This window comes from Leptonotus elevatus, chromosome 19 (genome assembly GCF_054856555.1).
Source record: "Leptonotus elevatus isolate MCC_2025b chromosome 19, RoL_Lele_1.0, whole genome shotgun sequence".
In the NCBI taxonomy this organism is placed as follows: domain Eukaryota; kingdom Metazoa; phylum Chordata; class Actinopteri; order Syngnathiformes; family Syngnathidae; genus Leptonotus; species Leptonotus elevatus.
In genome coordinates, this window is record NC_141257.1 from 9,102,576 (window position 1) to 9,124,573 (window position 21,998).

General features: G+C 36.8%; 1 protein-coding gene across 5 annotated transcripts in view; it reads right to left on the minus strand.

Moving 5' to 3' along the window:
* trps1 (trichorhinophalangeal syndrome I) overlaps nucleotides 1-21,998 on the minus strand; it is a 160,002-nt gene that overhangs the window by 107,888 nt on the left and 30,116 nt on the right. For 4 of the 5 annotated variants that reach the window (XM_086063259.1, XM_086063263.1, XM_086063256.1 and 1 more), the window contains one exon: nucleotides 2,386-2,454. The gene's annotated coding sequence lies outside the window, so the exon portion shown is untranslated. Of the gene's footprint in view, nucleotides 1-2,385; nucleotides 2,455-19,604; nucleotides 19,671-21,998 lie in introns of those variants that run through there. The other variant, XM_086063258.1, reaches the window with a different exon arrangement.

A 21,998-nucleotide genomic window follows, 5' to 3' on the forward strand; every position in this document is an offset into this window, starting at 1 on the left:
CCCAAATTTTTAATAATCTTTTTTTTTAATGAATTTATGGCAGTGAATGAGTTCATTAAGCGATTAATCGTGATTAATCGTCTGAAGCTCCAAATTTGTAATCTTTTCAAAAAAAATTTTTTTAATTCATTCACTGCCATTGACGTCAAAAATTCATTTTAACTAGTTCTATTAGTTTAACATTTTTTTCCCACTTTTGTTCACAAGAGTATGGAAACCTAGACTTTTTTATTGTACATTTAGAACTGATATAAAAATGTTAATTAACTGTGAGTTAACTTGAAGTCACGCGATTAATTACAATTAAAACATTTAATTGCCTCTTGCCCCAAATTTTTAATAATCTTTTTTTTTAATGAATTTATGGCAGTGAATGAGTTCATTAAGCGATTAATCGTGATTAATCTGATTTTTTTTCTTGTTTTGTACCAAAAATTAAATGATCGTCCTAATCGTGATTTCAATTATTACCCCAAAAATAATTGTGATTAATATTTTCGTCATAATTGAGCAGCCCAAATGCGATGTAACAAACCACTTCAGGACAGATGACCGAAATGTCACCAATCACATCTACAACAAACTACGTCAAGACATACAGTACATCGAATTAAAAGCTTTAACAAAGGATTTCTAAACTGTAATTATTTTTGGGCCGTATGTCCTCATGCGATGACTTGGGAAAAAAAAAACGTTAGTTTGTTTTTGGTTTGAAAACGTCACCAACCCCACTGCTAATTAAACTCCCAAAATGATGATGAAGTGAGCAGGCGCGGTGCTTTGGCAAGATACCCACTCTATGGGTGAGAGTTTATTTAGTTTAATAATATAGTCGCTAAGAGAGAGAAAAAAGCGGCGTAGATAGCTGTAACTCCCGTTTTCGTCAAAATTCCTCATCTCATAATTTCAGATGTCCTGTGTAAACAGTGATTAATGGTCTCTTTCTGAGGGAACATTTTTTCCCATTACAGCTGTGTCTGGCACCAGTCTGCTGCCACAACTTTCGACTTCTTTCAACCGCACAATGTCAAAAAAGGCCATTGGCTTTTGCTGCCAAGTGAGAGTTTTTGGGTGGGTGTAGGCGGCGCCCAATCCGACCGGAGCCAATTCTGGACCGAGACCCAGATTCGGTAATTGAGCTAAATGTCAAACAAATCACGAGTCGACCTCGTAACCTCAAAAATATCCAATTTAATGTTACGGGGGCGACTGGAACTCATTCGAAAATGGCTTTACGAGAACATTTTAATTAAAATCACTTTGAAGGGTGAAGAATGGTTGCTGTAAATTGTGAAAAGAACACCTTTAGGTAATGAGTATCCAGCACACTGGGATTTACAAAAACAAGAAGAATCGAGAAAAGGGAACTTGGAAGACATCCATACGAGGAACCAGGAGGTGGAAGAAAAAAAAGCCAATTGTCTGTCCAATTAGCTGCCGAAAGCCAATATTGCAGCCTTTGTGCCTTCCTCCAGCGGGTTAAGAGGTTCACACAAATGCATGATTGGATAATAGAGAGATGAGGAGAGAGAGAGAGAGGAGAGATGAGACGTAAGAGCCATAAGAAGCAAAAGGATGAAAGGCTCTGAGGTAAGAATTACTGAATAATACCTAATTGGATTAGATAAGACTGTTCCTTTCTATATTATTTTTCAATTCATATTCCATTCCAAGGGAGTCTCCAATGTCAGCCTTCCACATGCCAAACACTGGCATTTTCAAAGTATTTTACCGGAAGGAAATGATCGATTTTAGCTGTAATGGAGTGAACCACTCTTAACTCATTCACTGCCATTGACGGCTATAGACGTCAAAATTTCATTTCAACTATTTCTATTAGTTTAACATTTTTGTTAACAAGAGTATGAAAACCTAGAATTTTTTGATTGTATTAGAACAGATATAAAATTTGTGATTAATCGTGAGTATCTTTTCTTTAAAAACAAAATAAATAAATAAAAGATGATTAAAAATTAAACAAAAATGTGGGGTTGTTTTTTTAAGAAAATATTATTAATAATTAGGGGCGTCAGGCGATAAAAATTTGTAATCGTAATTAATCGCATGACTTCACTAGTTAACTCACGATTAATCACAAATTTTATATCTGTTCTAAATGTACCAAAAAAAATCTAGGTTTTCAAACTCTTGTTAACAAAAATGGGGAAAAAAATGTTAAACTAATATAAATAGTTCAAATTAATTTTTGACGTCTATAGCCGTCAATGGCAGTGAATGAGTTAATATTGAAACACACCCCAACATTTTTTTTAGACATATATAAATTTGAATCTTGACTGTCATATTAAGTGATGTTATTTTTTTTGTGGACTTGACTGTCCAACAGAACAATTCCATGAAGCAAGACACTGAAAATGGACTCACCTTGTTTTTGTGGGCCACAAAAAACAACGTGTTGGTCCAAATCTGGCCCCCGGGCCTTCAGTTTGACACCTGTGCAATAAAACACGTTCCAATACTTTAGCTGACAGGCGGGTTCAAGTTGTCTATCTGATCCAGATGTAAATACCAGGAAATAAATAAAAAAAAAGACATATTGATCTCATATTTATCGTTTTATGTCAAATCCAAATGTTTTCAAGGTACAGAACAGACCCAATACTTTTGGAGAGCAAACCACTGATTAATAGAACATTTGGGGAACATTTTACTTTCACCTTGTTTTTCGTTTTTTTTTAATCTTACACACCCAAAAATGTTGCATTAACTTCATGCTGGCTTCATAAAAACAACTTTTTCTTCCTGTCCATCCCAACGCACCACAGCGGAACATTAGCGGATGTGTCGTCCTAATTAGCCTGAGTGCTTTTTATGTGCCACTAATGGACTCTACGCGGAAGTTTCTGTAAGTGCAGCGCCGAGCGGAATCCTAATGTTTGATGGCGATGATGGTGAAGATGACGAGTGAAGAGTAGTGAATAAGCAGGAGTGCGATGGAGGGTGCTGGGGGCGGGGGGTGTTCGTATAGATTGGTTAATTACAAGCAGTGGCTGTTTATTCTAAATAACAGGAGCGCGATGATTACTCATTACTAATTACAGTGCTTGTCTGAATGAATGGACGGAGTTTCACTCCTTTTCGGGCAGACCTCAATATGCTTGAGAATTCAGCATTAATGTTTATCCGAGCAGAAATGTATGGATTTTAGGGGACTCGTGCTACAAATTAAAGAGGAAGCTGGTCATTTGGGTTTGAAGTAATCATTTTGGGTGATTTATAAAGGCTCGTATTTTGATAAATTACTAAGTTCCGAGTTTTTTTTTTTTTTTCCCTATGTCGTCTAATGCTAGGGGAGCATAGCATCCAAGTTTGATGAACATTTGGTGAATTCTCGGAAAGTAAAAAAAAAAAACTTAGCTTCCAACAATAGCTTCATCGATCAACAAGAAATTCTGGGCGACTGGTCGATCATAACAGGAAGCCATTTTGGTTTAAAGTAGACGTTTTGAGCGATTTACAATGGCTCCGATTTTGACAAATTTGCCTCAATGAATCCCGATCCAAACCAGGCCCAAAAACGGTTTCACCTAAAAATGCTTTTAGCATATAACTGTAAAATATTGAACAATTTCAGACTGACAGTAAAAAAAGTTCCCAACGCCTGCACGAGACACTTCTGCGAATCCCCCGTTTCTCTTGCATGTTAAAGTGTCGCATCGGTGTGAGCAAGTCACTTTAAATGCAAATTCCGCTCTCCTTATTCAGCCCCTTTTAAACCCAAAAGCACTCAAGACAAAATTGATTAGGCGGCTCTTACATGTAAGTGCTTGTTAGCATGCCGGCCGGAGGGTGGCAACGTAACACGGTCGGACCTTCCAAGTGCTGGTTACGATCAGCAACCTCGCAGACGTCCACCGCGGAGAATTATTATTTATGTAAATGAACCATTATGTATGAACACGATCAACCTTCATTTTCACTTTGGCTCGGAGAGCTTGCATAACATCGGTGGGATCACTTTATATGCCGTCGCACGTGACGTGCGCTTACATTACATACACTCACGGCTGCATTATGCATGTTTGCAGCGAGTTGGTTAGATAGCTAGCTAGCTAGCTAACGAGTTAGTTAGCATGCTACATAGATGTTTCTCTTGTCCATCTGTTTGTTGACAGCTGATTATTTAGCTAGTTTGTTTCTTTGCAGTTAGCTAACCTGTTATTATAGCTAATTTGTTTGTTTGTTTGTTTGAAGCTAGTTCACAATTAGTAAACTAATCCTTTCATTCAATTCTCATAAAGCTGGCTAGCTCGCTAATTACAATTACAATGTAAACGTAGCAACCAGGAGCATGTAGCTAGCCGTATTAGTTTAGCGAGTCGTCCACTTTTATAGACATACAATTATTACGCTTACTTAGAGGTGTTTTTGTTTTTCTACGCGGAAAATCACACAGCTTTATCCGGAGCTGGTGTCCTTCAAACTTCAGAATAGGACAAATAGCATTAATAGCATGAATGTTTGATGCTGTGTGAAGCAAAGTCATGCCACATGTTGTGTTTCTGTGTTATGTTCCACCGCAAAGAAGACAAAGTAAAACAGAACATCTTGTTTAGGGAATGAAAAATAAAGAGGAGGGCTATTAGTTATAATTGTGTCTCCGAGGTTGCATTTGTTCTTTTTATTTTTATTTTTATTTTTTTATGTTTTATGTTGAATGAATCGTCCTGTTTGCTACTGACACAATAAAAAGCGATAAATGATTTTAAGCAGATTCGCAATTAAACTATGGCCTATAAATCACCCAATCTAAAAGCAAATTAAATAAATAAATAAATAACATGAAGTGTACACACAAGGATTTTGTTGAGTTGTAACGAAAACAAACTTTTCAAATTTTCAATGGCTAGAAAATAGAGAAGAACATAATGCCTTTTCTGACAATGAATTCAAATTTATTTATCAATAATATAAATATAATAATATTTATATATATATATATATATATATATATATATATATATATAATTATTATTACTATTAAATTAATTTTACTTACATATTTTTATACTAAATATATATGCAGCATATTATGTATACTGTGTATGCAAAATACCTTTATAATTGTTCAAGGTTATTTGTGAAATTGTCTTTTGTGAAGCACACGCATATACACGCATATACACGCACGCACACCCAGAAAAAGCACACACTCACATATGCGGCGACTTGCACAACACAAATTCATCAGGGTTGTCACTTCCACAATATTAAATGAGAGTGCGGTGTGTTGTGCAGTAAGAAGCAAAACGCACTCCTGGGACAATTTATGGAGCGTGGCTAGCAATGATATCCGCTCCATAAAGTCATGGCTAAAATAAAAGAGACGTTTCAAACACTTAACTAATCAATAGTGAACGTAACGCTGATCACTTTGTCTTCCGTATACGCAGTGACGGTCTGTTCCGTCTTCATTCATTGCTTCAGATATATTTTTTAATTTAGGAAATGCTTCTGTGCAGATCTGGATAAATGAGCAATTTGAGGAATTCATCTTCATCGACTTACTTCGCCAGATCTAGCACTTACCGCCACCTAGAGGACTGGAGTGTAACATCATCATTCATTTAATTCTCGAATCAAACATTTTACTTGTTTGGCCTTGGCGGAGGTCTAAGCTCTACTAAGGGCCTTTGTGGCAATGTACATAGTTGATCCGGTGCGTATACCATGTCGCTTTTCTGTCTGTGCCGGATGCATTGTCAAGCAGCAAGGAGGAAAGCAGTGAGCGAGAAAATAGGTTTGCATGCACACACTTGACGAGATCATGTTGCAGACAAAAGTGCAATCATGTTTGACATAATAACATACACGTGTGTTTAAGCGTGGAGGAAAGCGTCACACATCGTAGCTACCAGTTGGCATTGACACTCCTCGACATAGACGATGAATGACGTCTTTACAATCCCTCATATCTATTTGTTGCATTTGTCTGCTAGTTATCTCATTTGTTCACTAGTTTGTTTGCAGTTCATGCGTTTGCTTCTTTGCTGTTCGTCGACATGTTTTTTATTATTATTTGTTACAAACTAGTTAGGTTGCGCTTAGTTAAATAGTTTGATTGTTTGCATTAATTTTTTTCATTTGTTTGTCTATTGTCCATTTTTATAGCTGTGTAGCTAGTTAGTTTGGTCTGTTTGCTTATTCACAGCTGGTTTACTGGTTTATTCATTTGTCCCTAGCCACATACCTAATTTGTTCAATTGTTTGTTTGTAATGAATTGATTATTTTGTTCTTGTCAGGGTTAATTTGTTTGGTTGCTTGTCCACAGGTAGTAAATGTATTTACCGTTAGTAAAAATGTATGTTTGTTCAATGTAGGTTAACATGTTTCTGTTTTTTTTGAAGCCACAATTAATCTGTTCAAAGTTAATTTGTTCATTTGTTCACAGTTAGTGCTAATTTGTTTGCCCATATCTCGCTTCCACATTTGTTTGCAGTTCGTTAGTTAGTTAGTATTTCACTGTGTTTTGGAACTAGTTTGTTTTAGATTGTATGCAGTTAGCAAAGCTGTTCATTTGTTCACTGGTAGTTAATTTGTTCATTTGTTCACAGTTAATCTGTTCATTTGTTAGCCCATATCTAGTTTGCACATTTGTTAGTTAGTTGGTTAGTTAGTTAGTTAGTTAGTTAGTTAGCTGGTTAGTTAGTATTTCACTATTTTTGGAACTGGTTTGTTTTAGATTGTTTGTCGTTAGCAAAGCTGTTCATTTGTTCACCTGTAGTTCATTTGTTAGTTAGTTAGTTAGTTAGTTAGTTAGTTAGTTAGTTAGTTAGTTAGTTAGTTAGTTAGTTAGTTAGTTAGTTAGTTAGTTAGTTAGTTAGTATGTCACTATTTTGGAACTAGTTTGTTTTAGATTGTTTGCCGTTAGCAAAGCTGTTCATTTGTTCACCGGTAGTTCATTTGTTCACAGTTAATCTGTTCATTTGTTAGCCCATATCTATCTTGTACATTTGTTTGCAGTTAGTTAGTTAGTTAGTTAGTTAGTTAGTTAGTTAGTTAGTAATTCACTATTTTTAACTAGTTTGTTTTAGATTGTTTGCAGTTAGCAAAGCTGTTTGTTTGTTTGCTGGTAGTTAGTTTGTTCATTTGTGAATTGCAATTATTTAGCTTATTTTTAGTTTTTTTCACTTAGTTCTTTGTTACCTATTTTATTCTTGATTTTTGTATTCATCTCTTTCTTTGCGATCAGTAAAATGTTGGGTTTCTACTACCTAGTGAACCTGTTAGCTATTTGTGATTTAGCTGGTTAGTTAAATAAGAAATCAAGTGTGGAGTGCCATGATGTATTGTACGAGTCGCTGATGTTACGTTATGCGTAGACGCCATCTCGAAAGAGGATTAGCAATTCCAGTAGACTCTGATATGTGGTCGCTCCACATTGTTGTGTGTGTCCATGTTTATGTTACGGGGAGCCACAATGTCTACGTTACGCACCGTCTGCCTATTGGTCCTCTTTATTTTGTTTCAAATTCTAGTTTCACATGACATTCATTGTATTATGCCAGAGACATTTACTATTATTAAATAAATGCAGATAAAGGCCTCCCCTCTAATAGACGCCCCCCAACATTTGCAGCCAAACAAACACACTCGACCAAAATTTGTGGAAACACGGTAGTTTTTTTTTATCATTAGGAAGACGACACTTAAAGGCACATTAAATCAGGAATATAAGAGCAATACTATAAGTCTGAAGTGAAAGTCATGCGAACAAAAGGCCGTCTGTACAAACGGTGACGTTGAAGACGCACACACGCGCACGCACACACACACGGGCCAGCAGTTACCGCTCGCTCGTTAGTTGAGGTAATGTTTATACAGCATTATGCCATGGCACACAAACATTCAAATGCTTCTTGTTCGACATGGAGCACTTGGGACAGGAAGGGGTGGGGAAAAAAAGAAGACATGTAAAGTTATATTTGAGTCACATGTAATAGCTGCAATTATATATTGCCGATATGGAAGGCCCGACTCTGTGTGTGTGTGTGTGTGTGTGTGTGTGTGTGTGTGTGTGTGTGTGTGTGTGTGTGTGTGTGTGTGTGTGTGTGTGTGTGTGTGTGTGTGTGTGTGTGTGTGTGTGTGTGTGTGTGTGTGTGTGTGTGTGTGTGTGTGTGTAGTTTGCGTGTGTCTACACTGGAACAAAGGGCCACTTGTGTCAGGGGCCCGCTCACTGCAGCTCTTACCGTAATGATATTCCAACGCTTGTACTCAGTGTGTGTGTGTATGTGTAGGGGTGTGTGTGTGTGTGTGTGTGTGTGTGTGTGTGTGAGTGTGAGTGTGATGTTGAGTCTAGAAGGGAAATGACTAGCACGCCATGCCAGATCCTTCCTACCCCCCTACCACCACTCACAAGTCATTCACAAAGACACACCCCACACACACGCGCGCGCGCGCACACACACACGATTACAGTATATAGTCACATATAATGAATTAGTTGTATCTCTACAATCTCTAGATTGCCAATCATTGGATTATGTGTGTGTGTGCTTGTTTTTCTAATGTGACGCCCCACCATTATCATGAGGACTTTTTTTTTTTTTTGCACCAATTTAGTCGCACAAATTCCTGACAACAAAAAAAAAAGTTTCTTAACAGATTCTGTGTCTGTGACATCATTAGGTGTGTGCGTGTTCGCACCGTGCGTTCCAAATGGATTTTCCACCAGGCTCTCCTTGATGGGCGGATCAGAGCAAAGAGACATGCCAGCTGCCTTTCACTATTATTATACACCTTTACACATAGAAACAGTAACATTTAAATATGATTATATTATTATTATGTTATTAAATCTATTACTGGGCCTCAATTTCTTTCCAAAAGTATATGCAAGTGCCATATGGGCAACTATTTGAAAAGTCATTAGATGGGTAGGTGGATACGTTGTAAATTGTTTTGACTCACATTTTAATGTTATTATTAATGAGGTAAACTTTTTAAATAGTACATTTAATTATAAAATGTGTATATTTTTGCGTGCCACAACTCTTTTTTTTGGGGGGGGGGGGGGCAAATTTAATATGATGTATTCCAGTGGCAACACTTCTAGATAAAGTTGATTTTAAAAATATATCCATATTTTGTTTTATTGTTCCCTCACCAGCAGCTGGTGTTTAATTTTTCTACCTTTTTAAATACATTTCACTTTATTATGGATGATGTTTTAATCAAATGTCACAAATGAGAAATACTTTTTAAATACATTCAATTATTAATTGTCTGTTTTTTTACTCCAGGGCTCCCCCTACAGTTGGAAAGTATAACACGCATTTGATTTGAATTGAAAATGTATATAAATTAAATTGCAAAATTAATTTTTTGCGTTATTGTTTTTGCTCCTGTTCCCTGTATGTATATGCAAGATTTAAACATTAAAATGCATGTTTACATTTCAATGTTTTGTTCATTTGTCATTAAGGGATTTTTTTTCTGCCCTTTAATATACATGTATTTTCAAATTTTAGGTACTGTTGCTCCAGGGTTTCTTTTACAGTTGTGAAGTGTAACTGACATTTAAGCCATATATTGGCATTTAACTTCTTTTTTTTCTTCTAAATGTCACTTAGAAAATGTATGGGGCAAATGTGTACACATTTTGAAATGAAATTCATAACAAGACCCCTGCGAGGTCATTATGATATTTAAAATTTGCATTTTGTTATACTTCAATGGCCAGTGCAAATATTTGATTGTATATTTTGTATATTTTTACTCACTAGTCTGTAACAAATATTTCATTTCATTTCATTCTCAGCGAAATACGTAATTGTCAATCTGATGAATTTATATGAAATAAATATATATATGTTTTTGTTTATGGCCCATTTGCATCTAACGGTGCCACACACACACACACACACCGCTCGTGATGATTTTTATTTTTGTGCTGAGACAGCAAAAAAAAAAAAGTGGGAAAGAAATCTCTCCTCCAGCCTGAAGAAAAAAAAACATATTCATTAACATACCGGTTTGATGATGTGGCTTTAGGATAACGTGGCAACATAAAGAAGCCAAGACGCAGATAGAAAAGGGATTTAGAAGCGCACTTGAGATGACAAGAGTATGAAACCAGGCGGATTTAAAGAGAAGGGGAACACAATAAAAACAGCAGAGGAGGCAAAAAGGAGTGTTGAAAGACGGCGAGCGCTGGGTGGTCGATGAGTTTTGACTCTTTTAAAGCTCTGCTGCGAAAGAAAAAAAAACGGTTTCCTTCTGCGCCGTATACATATCGTCAATACGCTGTCTCCAATTTAAATGGTTTCAATTTTCTCTCTCAGCACACAAACACAAGCGATGTAAATCAGAGCTTTGCAACAAGGGCCTCCGGCAAAGAACAAACACAAACAACTGGAATGAAAACCCTTTTAACTATAAACAAACAACTTTTTTTTTTTTGCTGTTTTTCTTTCAACAATGCAACAATGCTTCTTTCACTTAATTAGGGTGAGCACAAGTTTGCAAATGAACAAAGACAACTTTTCTACCAAAAAGTGTTTTGGTAAAGGTTTTGATACAGAAACTTGATATTGACATTTTGTGTCTGTAAGAAATAAATCCTCAATAATTAGTCACAAAAAAAAAAAAGGGTGCTGTCATCCAACAAGATCATCGTTAATACCGCGCATAGAATTCTATACAACTCCACCCTTTATTCCATCTAAGTGTCTCGATAGGTCCTGCTGTATTGGTTAGCAACATCCCAAATAGATCAAGCAGCTAACTCTTTATTTACCTTTGAATGTAATTAGAACTACTTGACATTTGGCGGTGCTGACTTTCAACCTCCCGGCATGGTGATACGAGCGTGATATAAGGGTTAGTGCCCGCGGTGGGACAAGAAAAAAAAGGGGGGGGGGGAGAGAATGTGAGCGGTGGAAAGGAAGTGCGTGATGAAGAGAGCGGTGTGGTGGAACATAAAAAAGAAGGGAGAGAGAGAGAGCGAGAGAGAGAAAAATTGAGAAAGGCACAGAGGTGTGCAACACTCCATCACAGCAAACAAGTTAGGGCCTTAAGGACCCCGCACACACTAGATGGATGTCTTTGTGTTGTGTACAGCAGAGCATGGGGGAGAGAGGACAAGTGTGTGTGTGTGCGCGTGCATGTGTGTGTGTGCGCGCGCCCGCTGCCCCCAGTGCAGAGATTTGGAACCTCCACAGGCTACCTAATCCATTTAAATGTAGCCACAGTTGGGCAAGACCAAATTTTTAGACATGATAGTAGTTTATTACTTGTTTTGGTGAGAGAGATGCAAACAACTAAAGTCGAGTAATATATGCCCGTGAGTATTGTTGTATGCGCTGTTTGTATGTGTGTTAAAGGAGCAGTTGTTTGACGGTTTTAGAATGGTCATAACAGCAGCAATGCTAATTTCTGTTATGCAGTCTATGGTGTTTTACATTATATGTTAGCATTAAGCTAGTGGCTAATGTGTAACGTTTTTTTTTTTTATGTGTTAGCTGGGTATCGATTCTAATTTCCTGAATCGATTTGATTTCAATTCACAAGAGTTCAGTTTGATTCAATTTGGATTTTTCCCAATTCGATTCAATTCGATATTGATTAAAAATGGAACATCAATTCTTCTCACATATCAAGGACATGATAAAAACTCCACAAGCATTCAATTCCAAATTAACATTGACATCAGCAAGGATGACATTTTATATAATTCTAATTCAATAATTATAAATTATTAATTAATTATAAATTTAAAAGATTCTCAATTGTCCTAAAGTGCAATAAGTCATGTCTTTCATAAATGTAAGAAAAATATTTTTCAATTTATGTGAACAGTAAATTTCAAGAAAACATACAAAGAGTAAGAAACATAAAAAAAGGGATTTAAATTCTGTTTTCTTACAAATCTACGGGAAAAGTAGATTAAAATAATCGATTCATGGTTTTATAAATCGATATTAGGCTCAAAAAGGAAAATCGATTCGATATTAATTATTCAATTATTTAAACCTAGCCCTAGTATTAATTTTACAGTAAGCTTCAACTGCGAGAGACAAAAGTTAAAAAATTTTAATCTGGTAATCATAATCATCACATCAAATTTAATAAAAGCTAGTCCTGTCAGACTGGTGTAAAAAAAAACACAGATAATTTTTGTCAAAATTTATATCTAAGCCACAAGTCATGAAAAAAAGTCAAACTGGAAAAATAAATATTTTAAATGGGAAGTTTTAGTCTGCACGACAAGCAATGTGATGTAATTTGAGGGTTATTTGAATTTTTTACATTGGAAGAGATTTATTTGGATTTATTTTTATTTTTACAATGTTGTATCCAAAAATTAATTTGGTTACTATTGGGTAAATGTACACTTAAATTCAAAATACAATAAAAGTCAATAATAGTCATCTTTATGGGCCAACTATTGTCTTTATTTTGTTACCTTTTTGCGCATGACATCGCCAACTTGTGGTCTGGCATGCACATTACAGTCTTTTCAGTTCTTTTTACTGCTATATTTATGTAAATGCATCATTTTGTCATTATTTACTCAGTTTGGTTGTCATGTACAATAAACGTAGCCTATGTCAGAATATTGTATACTGTATATATAAAACAAATAAATGTTGTCATTAAATAAGAGAATCTTGCCATTTTCTGATTTTTTTTTTTTTTTTTTGCTCTATTTTTGTTGCAACATCCCAGCCACGGGCCACGTTTGTTGGAGCTGAAGTGGAGTTGATCATTTTCTTCAGCGTGGGGGGTCGCTCAGGCGAAGTGACACTGATTTTCCGGTCAACAGTCCCATCCAGATGTGGTTATGTGACATTTTTCGCAACATTTCCTACTAAATTATTGTGGCAACATACTGGATACGATCAGGGAAAGCAATTCAGCATTGTTTTACAGGCCCATGCAAGCCGGGGTTTGGGAACGGGGGGGCTCTAAACACCCCCATCATTGCCTCCTCCATCTTTTTTCTTTTTCAATCTGTGAACATATTCATGTTGTTGATTTGTTCCCTTTCCAAGAATATTTGAGCATCTCGCCACTCTTCTTCGCATCTTTCATGTTTTTCGCATCCCCGCCATGCAAATCCGACTATATCTGTCGGCCCTTTGTAATTATTTCTCCTTCTAAATTCATAAAACATGTTCAGCTCGAGCCCCATGACACATATACAACCACACACGCACAGATTCATATACATATAGAGTATATAATTTGTGTCCTGTTTGTAATTATCAATCCATTTGGGGATTTGAAGAGTTTCTGTACGGAGCTTAAAAAGGCTTGTTGTTCTCTTCCGACTCAACCACATCTGAAAGAACACACACACACGCACACGCGCGCGCGCGCACAGACACACACACACACACACACACACACACACCACAAAAATCTCATAGGAGTGGAAGCCACAGTGTTTGAAGATAAGATTTTTTTCCTCCTCATCCTCGCCTCCTCCTGTGTAAGTGTGTGTGTGTCTCTAGTGAATAATGTAGTTTACGAAACAAACTTTATGAAACCTATTTTGCCAAGCAGAGCACACACACACACACACACACACACACACACACACACACACACACACACACACTCTCAGAGAAAGGACGTTGAAAATGTCGGGGAAAATTCCCAAATTAAGAAGATGTTTTATTGACCTCGTCCTTCCACTTTGCTCAGCTAATTTAAACCAATCTCACTTTCAGAAGAATTTGATTTGCGTTCCACTATCGGGTTACTATTTTGCTATTATGTTAGCATAGCAACTGTTAGCATGATTGCACTAACAATTGTCATTACACTAGGGATCACAATTTTTAACTCAATTCTGGGCACGGAATCCAACATTTATTTCAGTGTTTCTCTATCACATCAAGTTTTTGAGCTATAGAAGTTGTAGGGTTTCTTTCAATTTTTCAATTCCAATCAATTTATTTAATTCATAAAAAAAAGACAATAAAAGGCAATATTAAAAATTCTAAGTAAAGCAAAAGAATGAAAGGAGACAGAAAGTAAAACTTGTTTTGTCTGCGACTGATCAACTAAAAAAAAAACGCACATATTTAACTAATTGACTGCCATTGACGACTATAGACGTCAAAAATTCATGTGAACTATTTCTATTAGTTTAAAAAAATATATATTTCATCTTATTTTTCATGTAAACCTACCCATTTTTTATTGTACATTTATAACAGATATAAAATTATCATGCGATTAATTACGATTAAACGGCCCTTATTTTTAAGTTTTTTTTTTTATTAGGCCCGTCAGGCTATTAATTTTTTTTATTGTAATTAATCACATGACTTCACTAGTTAACTAACGATTAATCACAAATTTGATATCTGTTCTAAATTTACACACACAAAAATTTCCTAGGTTTTCATACTCTTGTTAGCAAAAGTGGAAAAAAAACTAACTAACTAAAACTAATAGAAATTGTGAAAAATGAATTGTTGCCGTCTATTGCCGTCAATGGCAGTGAATGAGTTAAAGACAACGAGCGGTCGAGACGCTTTCAGTGTTACAAAATAATTCAACTGTGTGTCCTTGTGCTATATATATTTTTGCAGTAATTGTGCTTTTATGCTTCTTCTTTTTTTTTAAACACACATTTTTAATTCATCTTCTTGAAAAAATATTACATTAATGTCATGAATGAATTGTTTTGAACACAACAGCATAAAACGGAAATGTCCTTTTTTTAAATTTTTTTTATTGTGACTGCATAAAAAGTTGCCATGTAACTAGATTAGTTTTACGACAGCTAATCGGTGGAATTTTGCTTCGCTAGATGATACACTGTGGAGAAGAGAAAAAAACAATGGCTGCAATTTTGGAATCAGCATACCAATTTCAGTTGAAATAAAACTCAACAGTGTTATATAAGTACTATCATTGAAAAGTTGTTTTCTTTATTCTATGTCATTCTTCGGCGAAATAGACATATTGAACTCTCGCTCGTTAATTCTAATGCTAAATTGGAACTGCAGTCTAAATCCCCAGCATTAAAAGCACAGTGTGGATTCTGAATTAAGGCTTTATTTAATGAGGCCAGCGGCACACCGAGTGACATTTACTCACACCGAGCCGCCGCCTAATTGCCTCTACGGTGGCCGCGGAGGTCCAACCCCAAAGCGTCTTGGGAGCGACGCGAGACGCTTCCCGTGCGGCACATTTGGGGAGAGTAAGACCGGCGCACTATTTAAAGACTTTAAAGGAAGTCCGTCAGAAATAGGAGATGAGTATAACAATGCTTTTTACACCAAGTACCACCTTAAAAAATATTTTTTACATCATGACCAACTTTAAAATAAAGCAGCGTTATCTATTATATATTATACACGCGCACACACGCAGAGATGCACAGCAAGAGGCGGAAATTAACAATATGCAAACAAGTAGACCACCGTGAGTTGTTGACACCTAAACAATGAAAACACAATTACTCGGCTCTGCGCGCACGCGCACGCACGCGCACGCAGCAGGGCATGTGAAGTGGGACAATGATTAAATTGGGTGCCACAGGCAGACGTTGGCAGCCGACAAGCTTGGTGATATACAGACACACTCAACACATTGACTCATTACGCTTTCGACTAAAAGTTGGACGGATGGAACGCCACTAAATCATCATTCAAATATTTCCGTGCATTCTTCTTATTCACAAAGGCTTTTTTTGTGTGTTTGCTTGTTTGGTAAAAACGACCAACAAGATCCTTTTATGTATTTGTATGTTTCACACATACCAAAAATAGCCAATTAGGTGGCTTTGACATATACCAGGGGTCTGCAACGTGTGGCTCTGGAGCCACATGGGGCTCTTTAGTCCATGTTCTTTTTCGATAATTATTTTTTTTTAATTAATATTTATTTTACATCTTTATTTTTTAGATTCAATATTCTTTGAATGAATTAATGATTTGGATTTTTAAAAAATGAATAATTAAAAAAAAATTAAGGCCAAATTTTCAAGTTGTCAGGAAAAAAAAAGACATGAAAGGTAGACGATGTTTTTTTTATTACCTAAAAAATTTTTTTCCAAAAAGTGACCATAAAATGTCCAAAAAGGAAGAGGAAAATCAGAAAATCACCATAAAATGTCCATGAAGTTGCCGAAAAATGTCAGGGAATTGAATTTAAAAAAACAGAAAATAAAATGTTCAAAAAGTAACTATAAAATGTCTAAAAACAAAAGAAAAAATCCTCAAAATCAACATAAGATGTGTACCAAAAAAATGCCCCAAAAGTGAAATAATGTATTTAAAAAATAAAAAAAAAAGTAGAACAGTGTTTAAAATGTAACTATAAAATGTCCAAAAACAAAAGAAGAATTACTGAAAATGAACATAAAATGTGTACAAAATTGCACAAAAAAAAAGTCAAAACACATATTTTAAAAAAGGCAGAAAAAAAATATTTTTTAAATAGCCATGAAATCTAAATTAAAAAAAGATGTCCATACAATTGGCAAAAATGTCAGAAATTTTACAGAAAGGCAGAAAGGTCTAAAAATGTATGAAAAAATAAGTATTACAAAAATACCCACAAAAATAGTAAATAAGTATGACAAATTATCCCCCAAAAATCCAAAACCAGAAGACGAAAGGTAGAGAAAAATAAATAAATCAGTACTTATTGGATGCTGCTGCCATATTTTTTCTGTTTGGATGCAGCTCTAATTAACTCTTGGGCCCTCAGTACATTAGACTAACACTACACTGTTTCCTTCATCACAATCTTCATGTGTTTTGTGGCTCCAGACACAATTTCGGTTATTTATTTGGCCTAAAGTGGTATATATATATATATATATATAATTTCATTCCATTTTCTTTTCTTTTAATCAGATGATTAACTTATATTTTATAATATTTTGCCATTAAGTGATTTGACACTATATATTTTTACCAGTCTACAGCGCATCCTCACTCCACATTGATGGGAACAAAAACAGAACGAGAGAAAGGCACTTGATAATAGAAGAAGAAGAAAAAGCAACCGACAATTGTGCACGGCCATCGGCGAGATTATTATGATTTGTGGAACATGTCAGTAAAAAGTCATCATAGTAGTTGCCGTGTTCCTTCCAGCGATGTAAACAAGTTGAAGGACAAATAAAAGCGCCATTCAGAAGGCGAGCAGCATCTAAATTGAGGTCACGTATGAAGTACACACACATAATCAGTACAGTCGTCTATAATCTGAACAGAGGCTGCTTGGCTCAGCATATTTGGCAATATAGATGGCGGCGGGAGCATTTCTTGGCATTTTGTATTATGTGTGTGTGCGTGAGTGCTGTTTTTTTCCCCCCTCCTTCTTGATAAACATCCAGCGTTCGCTCTGTCGCCTTGTCGCACGCCGCAGAAAGTGCTCCGGCATTTCCTATTACGACGAGGCGCTTCACCAATTGGGCCGTAAATACTTTAGAAGATGCGGTTAAAGAAAAAGAAAAATCAATATGGCACGGTGAGCGTCGCCTTTTTGTGAAGTGAGTGACAAAAGGATGCATTAAAATGGAATTAAAAAAAATGCAATGCTTGCCAAGATTTTTTGTAACATGAAGCTCAAGCGCAACTAAGCAGGAAGTGCTGCGTTCACCAGGGAAAATGCTATCACACTTTCACACTCTGGGCTACACTTCCTCAAGTGTAAGCTGCTAGCCTCTTCGTAACTCCCTTCCTTGATCGACATGACATGGCAGAGTTGCCGGAATCAGCTCTGGCGCATTTTCATGAGACAGACCGTCTTAATGTGCCCTGCAATTAACTGGAACCCGGCCCAAGGTGTACCCAAAATCAGTTGGAATAGGTTCCAGCTCACTCGTCACCCAAGTGAGTATAAGCGGCATAAAAAATGGATGTTACGGCGTAAAATACTGCCTACCTAAGCTGGACATGAGACACACCGCAGGCGAGTGTTATTAAATATTTCAGCACATGATATACTGTGTACACAACATGGAGTAAACGAGGATAAAATATGAAAATTATCCCGGGGGGGGTATCTTGAGTTATCTCTCCTAAGTGTGCCCTTGTCATCCGCCGCACAAATTATTAGCGTTGTTAAAACAGCAAGCGGGACTCCAACCTTCAAAAGTACAAAAAAGTGCACGCTTGCCAACATGAATTCTGTGCTTTACTTCTCACTGACCTTTGTGCACACGCCCACAAACACACACACACACGCAAGCATGAAGAAAATGTTGCTGTTGTAAAAGGTCAATTTGTACATGAGGTTTAAGTCTCGGGAATCCTTCGCTTGAGTTTCCTTTCTGATGGTGTATTCTCAGTCCATGTCAATGAATCACTAAGAACCATACAAGTTTTACGATTTTTTCAAGGCTTTATAGTAATGTGTATGTTTATGAATGTGTAGTAACTAGGGGTGTCAAAATTAGTGCCTTAATTTTGTGTTAATTTAAAGTTCCTTTAAACACCACTCTTTTTTTTTTTTTAACGCACGATTAATGACCGGCCCTTACTTGGAGAGCCTATACTGGGGGAATTCCAGTCGCAACGCAGCAGACATGTCATGTCCATTTGCAGTATTAAATTTAATATTAATGCACATATTTGTGGAGACTGGGGTCAAGTTGTATTTTACAATTTTTAAAATGTGCAGAAGGAACTTCATGTTAACGATTAGATAGCTCTTAATATGAAAAGAAAACTGCACTGAGATATCACCAATGTCTTACAAATGCAATTATGCCATCTAGTGGCAGAAAAATGACCTCAACACAAACCAATATCACATATTTTTGAGTACAGTACATCTTTTCAATTTTAACTCATTTTCATGAATTATGAAATTACTGTATCAATGACTAAAAGATGCAGCTAAATTTCTATTTAAAATTTTTTCCCCCACTTTTATGTTAACAGGTGTATGAAAACTTTAAAAAAATATTTTATTGTCATTTAGAAAATATATAAAATTTGCGATTGAAGTCATGCGATTATTTATAATTAAAATTTGTAATCGCCTAACATGCCCAGAAATGGCAAATCCAGGTCCAGAAAGTAAAAACCCTGTCACTAGGTTAGCTAGCTCCCTAGCAGGTAAACGAGCACCTGGAGAGCTAGCTCGCTAGCTAGCACATGGGGCTAAAGCCAAGCTGTGGCAGGCTAGCTACCTCCCTAGCAGGTAAACAAGCACTCGGAGAGCTAGCTAGCTAGCACCTGGGGCTAAAGCCAAACTGTGGCAGGCTAGCTAGCTCCCTAGCAGGTAAACAAGCACCCGGAGAGCTAGCTCGCTAGCTAGCACCTGGGGCTAAAACCAAACTGCGGCAGGGTTTTTATTTTCTGAACCTGGATTTGCCACCTACGAACACGCCTGGGAGTAACGTGACTCACCAGAAGTCAATGACATAGCGTTTCAATGCGCACAAACGGCAGCTAGCATGGGCCATAATTCACATTTATGCTTACACACTCAATTAGAGAAGTGCGACATCATTCACTGTCGTGTGTGTTTTGGAATGTAAGGACACGTTTTGCAAATAAACTTAACTCATGGTCCGCTCTTGTGCGTATGGAGATATTGTGGCTCGCGGCTAAATGATGTTAGCATCAAGTATCTATAAACAAATGTGACTGCTACCTACACTGCGATTCCGGTTGAAGCAATTGAGCGTGTCGTTCCGGCGTCAACCTCCACAGACCGAAGTCGGAATTGATCTCTGTTGGCATCCGTTGGTGCGACTCAGCTCATTAGCGCAGTTCTTTGTACAGGATCAACTTTATTACCTCCATCGGGAAGCTGCTAGGGTCAGACGCAATCAAATGATACGTAATTAATTATACGACGATTAAAGCAGCCCGCCATCTTCTTCAACTTGTTTCAGTCGGTAAACAAATCAATTCCATTAAGGTTTATGTCAGGAAGGGTATGAAATAAATGATGTGAACAGGGCATTTGTTATTGATCAGCATCGTTTAACGTTATGGGAACTGGCCGGGGACCAGGATGTGCCATTGTGTACCATTGGGTTGATTGACAGGCACACTTCTGCTCCAATTTATCGCGGCGGGGGGAAAAAAATCAGGATGGAAAAATTGGTTCCGTAAATCACAACCGCTGCAAAAAAAAAATATTTAAAAAAAATCGTCATCTTCTTTTCAAGAGAGATGCCGCATTATGAAGGCCATTAGGGAGGATTTACTGCCGGGCCTGTTGTATTATGCTGCATTAGTTTTATGGAGGCGTACCCAATACAATGTTGTCGCAAAGCAGCAATTATTAATTATTGTTAGAGCAGGGGTGCGCGGCGTGTAAATCAGAAAGCGCGGCAAAATATTGACAATGCACTTCGGCTTCCAAATAAATACGCATAAGTGTGTTATTTTTTTAAATCACTTCCTGTTCTTCCCCCTCAGCCAAAAAGCAACGGACGCTTGTCTGTTGGAATTCCGCCTCCATCATACACGCGCACATTATGCATCGTTTTGCCCTTTATTTGTTCGAACCCAAGCAGATGGGCAGTTGTAATCAAACGGGCCCTGCCGTTTCCCATCTGTGTGATATATTAATTAGAATTTTGGGGGGGGGGGGGGGTTAAATTCACAATCCGGAGTAGCAGAGATCCCTGCGCATTTTTTGACCTTTATGAATCTGCCATTTTTAATTTCATACAGTAGCTTCTTTTACAGAGAGTAAATTTGAAGCCTTAACGGATTTCACAGATTGGCTGGGGGGGGGGGGGGGGGGGGGAACGCATGGTTGTATTACCTTCAAATGCAGCATCCAATTCAAACAAGTTACAAAATGTATGGCTGGAAGTTGCCTTCGTGAGTGACATCCTGTCCATGCAATGTCTTCTTCTGAAGCCTTAAGTGTCAAGAAAACCGCACAGTGAACACAGCTTTTGTCGAGTTTGGTTTTGGGGGAAAGAATACAATTCTGCTTAGCAACAAGTGGCTTCACAAAACTGCAAAAATTACATTACATTAATTCCGGTGTTAAAGGGGAGGTCACCAACCCCCACCCCCCCCCCCCTAAGACTGTGTAATTAATCAAAATTCAATTACAATTTCAATTATTACACTCCACAATTAAAAAATCAGCGGTTAACTGTTAACAAAAATATCATTAATACTAATTTTGCACCTTTTTTTAATTCTAAAATGACTAATTTGATCAATCTTGTTTGGTCCAAAAGGAGCCTAATAATTATAATAAAAGTGTTTCAAAGAAGTTTATTTGTCTTAATATTTTTTACATGTTTAACTCATTCACTTGCAGCCATTTTCACTGAAGCAACCCCCTTCGCTCCCGGCTGTTTTACTGGCTTTAGACTACTAGTATTTGAGAATACTGTGTTCTATTGCTATAAAGAACATGGAACCTACCAAAAGAAAGTCTCTTCGTTTATTTGTATGTTTCCGTTTTGCAGCAATTAGCATTAGAATATAGCTAAGGAAGAGCTTGTTGCAACGTGACCCTGGTTGATCTCTTATACTCTGCTGCCACCCGCTGGCCGTTTTTTGTAATAACTACCATTGCTTTAAGTGACCTCTTCAGGTCAGAAGCTGCATCAAAGCCTTCTGAAACATAAAAAAAAATGTATAAATAAGTTTTTAAGACCATGGCAATATTTAAAATAGAATGTTTTTAAACGTTTTGGGGAGCAAATGAGTTAAAAAATTCTTGTTTTGTACTAAAAAATTCATGATTGTACTAATCGTGATTTCAATTATTACCTAATTAATCATGATTAATATTTTTTCCATAATTGAGCAGCCCTGATTAGTAGAATATGAGTTAAGCAGCAAATTGCAGAATTTTTTTTTACATATCAGAAGGCGGCCATTTTGCCACTTGCTGTTGACTGAAGATGACATCACAGTTGCTCAGGGCTCAGGTAACAACCAATCACAGTTCAGCGTGAGCTGTGATTGGTCGTTGCCTGAGATGGATAAAAACGGCTGGATTTTGCTCCATAACTCATATTCCACAAATGTTATATGAATCAGAATGTCATGTTTAGACTAGTTAAGCC